A 3301-nucleotide genomic window follows, 5' to 3' on the forward strand; every position below is an offset into this window, starting at 1 on the left:
TGACCCTTCCTTCAACCATTCAACCAGTCGCTATGACACACACTGACCACCAGGAGGCAGATGCTCAGACTGGTAGGTTAGCTTGCTGTTGGGGTCCAGCTGATCCGGACTGGATGAGACAGGCTGGACATACCCTGGACACCTCCCGCGGTCCTTCCCTGGCCCCAATTGTGCACTGTTGGGGTCCCTCAGCCTGGCCTGTGACCACTTGCAATCCAGGACCCCTCGGGGGATATTGAAGGGCGGGTTTCAGCCTGATCCCTGCAGGCCAGGCCGAGGGACCCCACCGGTGCACGACTCCATGCACCAGGCCTCTAGTATTTTTAATAAAACTGCAAAGAATCAAAAGACTTAACATTATACAGAAATGGTTCTATTAAAGGCTTTGGAAAAATACTATTTTTTAAGCAGGTAGAAATTATTTCTGACATCCTACCCACTAGCTACAACCTTCTTAACTTCTATAGCTTCATGGAGTTCAACTGCCTGAGTTCAAACCCTGGGTTGGGTCTATACTGGCTGGGACTTCAGACAAGTTTCTTAGTCTTTGCCTGAAGTAAGTTCATTGCTAATGGGTTTGCAGAGCTAAAAATGTGTATTTATTTGCCCGGCCGGTGCTGCTCAGTGGTTGAGCCTTAACCCATGAACCAGGAGGTCATGGTTCAATTCCCGGTTAGGGCACATGCGTGTTGTGGGTGTGATTTCCAGTAGGGAGTGTGCAGGAGGCAGCTGATCAATGATTCTTTCTCATCATTGATGTTACTATCTCTCTCCCCACCCCCTCCTCTCTGAAATCAATTAAAAACACATTAAAAATATATACATATTTATATACATATATCTCTCTTCATTTCTGTGTCTATTTGCATACTCACATCTATGGGTTTACACCAACACCACACATTCCACTCCTACACCATGAATTTCATTCCAGTTTTCACCTTGTCATGTTTGTACCCCCTTCTCCAATGGTGAGAAGCATTCCTCCGATTGTTGTCAATGCGTTTACTTATTTCTTCAATGCACCTTTAGGTCAGACCATCTCCAAACTCTACCAGGGAACCAAGTCACAAAGGAATTTCCCCCTTGTGGGATGCACCTGGCCAGACCATCATGCCTACCTATTCCAGTGCCCTCCTGGAGGCATCACAGTGGTTTCTTTTAATTGTTTAAGGTATTACATATGTCTCCTTTTTCCCTGATTGACCCCATCACCGCCACTCCCGCCCCTCAGGAGAAGCCCCCACCGCCCCAGTATCCCTGTCCATTGGTTATGCTAATATGCGTGCATACAAGTCCTTTGGTTGATCTCTTCCTCCCCTCCAGCCCCCTGCCTTCTATCTGAGGTTGGATGGTCTGATCAGTGTTTCTTAGTCTCTGGATCTATTTTTGTTCATCAATTTATGTTGTTCATTATATCCCACACATGAATGAGATCATGTGATATTTATCTTTCTCCGACTGGCTTATTTTGCTTAGCATAATACTCTCCAGGTCCATCCATGCTGTTGCAAATGGTAAAAGTTCCTTCTTTTTTATAGCAGCATAGTAATACAGTGACTCTTTCTTTCTTTCTTTCTTTCTTTCTTTCTTTCTTTCTTTCTTTCTTTCTTTTTTTTTGGCTGTAGAAACTATCATTTATTGAATACCAATTATTTCATATACTGTGCTAAGTGTTTTACCTTCATTTTCTCATTTAATCCTCACAACCACCTTATGACAAAGGGATTATTACCATTTACAAATAAGAAAACAGGCTCAAAAAAATTAGGTCACTTGCCCAAGGTCACACAGTTAGTCAGTGGTAAAGCTGGGATTTGTCTATTGCTGAAAGCCCATGTCCTTTTACTGACCCCATCGAGGTCAGTTTGGGCAAAAGGCAGTTTCACTGCCCAGCTCTCCAAAGAGCACCTGGGAGTAGAGGTCGCTGGCCACACTCACCGCTGGTAGGGATGCACTGCAGCTGACTTGATGTTGGTTTTTATTCCACTTGGCATTTTCCCTGGTTGACCTGCTTGGGCCATTTGCACCCCACTGGGAATTGACTGCTGCTGGCTTGGAGCACCTGGTCTCTGCACCTGCTGTAATCCTGAGGCCCCTGCAAGGGTTGTTCCAGTTCCTGGCTGGCCTGGCCGGCCAGGTCCACTGCTGCCTGAAGGTCTCCAAGTAGACAGGCCTTTTCCACAGGCAACAGCTGCCACCAAGGCATTGGCGTCTGCAGGGTTAAAGGTCTGCTTGTTGGCCGGAGACCTCCACTCTCCGATTCTCGTTCCTCTTTGCTGATTTTCTCCAAAAGTTTTGAGCACATTTCATTTAAGCTCTGGATCTGCTTCTGAGCTACATCAGCACCGATGCGGGCAGCATCTGTTGTTAGTTGCTTCTCTTGCTCTTCAACCTCAGGGTCAGGCGTGGTTCTCAGATGGTCAGGGACTACCTCATGGCTGAAAGCAGGTACTCGTCCTTCAGTCTGCCGCATGAGATCTTCATCACGGTCTGGGGACAACAACAGAGGGATGATGACCTGGTTCCGGAACTGTGGTGTCTTTTCATGCTTCAAGACCTTGTTCAGAGTGTTCAACTGTCCCGAGAGCAAGGCAAAGCTGTCCAGGACAGAGGGCCAGGTCAACCGGTCATACTTGTTCTCTAACTTGTAAATGAAACTCCCCAGTGAGTTATTCAGATCAGCCACTTGACTCAGCAGCGCATCTAATGATGCTTTAAGCTGCTTCTCCTCCCTCTGCATAGTGGCGGAAATGTCTGCAGCAAAGACCTCCTCTTCCCAACACAGTGATTCTTAACTTCTTTTTACATCATGAACTTCCTTTGAGAAGGTGATGCAAGCTACCCACCCTTTCCCCAGAAAATGCACATAAGCAAATCTGCAAAAAAAAAAATTATTACAGTTTCAAAAGGTCAACACTCATAGCTTTATGGCATTGAGCAATTTAATTTTCTCTGAGACTCAGTTTTGTTTTAACGTGTACATCAGTGGTGATCATCATAGTCCCCTCAAAAGAAATGGTGTAAGAAAGTGTATCTACCATGCTCTGAATACTGAGAGCAAAGTAATTATGATAATTATTAGAATTCTCGACCCCAATCAGCTCCACATTACGATGACCTATCAGTTGCTATGTACTTTCATGTTCTGATAATTCATTATTTCCTTCTGGATTTATTTACTAATATTTCTGAGTCTCTGTTTCCTCTTCTCTAAAATGGTGGTAATGATACTTGTCATTCAGGAAAGTTGTGAGAATTAGAGATCACGTATCATAAGTAAATGATAGATAATAAATAT

At 44.8% G+C, this 3301-nt stretch overlaps 1 pseudogene across 1 annotated transcript; it reads right to left on the reverse strand.

Moving 5' to 3' along the window:
- Nucleotides 1-1937: 1937 nt before the first annotated feature.
- On the reverse strand, nucleotides 1938-2743 carry LOC307094779 (mediator of RNA polymerase II transcription subunit 8-like; annotated as a pseudogene). Its single transcript has one exon. The product of its transcript is annotated as a mediator of RNA polymerase II transcription subunit 8-like (transcript).
- Nucleotides 2744-3301: the final 558 nt, after the last annotated feature.

Source organism: Cnephaeus nilssonii (assembly GCF_951640355.1).
Source record: "Cnephaeus nilssonii genome assembly, chromosome: 23".
In the NCBI taxonomy this organism is placed as follows: Eukaryota; Metazoa; Chordata; class Mammalia; order Chiroptera; family Vespertilionidae; genus Cnephaeus; species Cnephaeus nilssonii.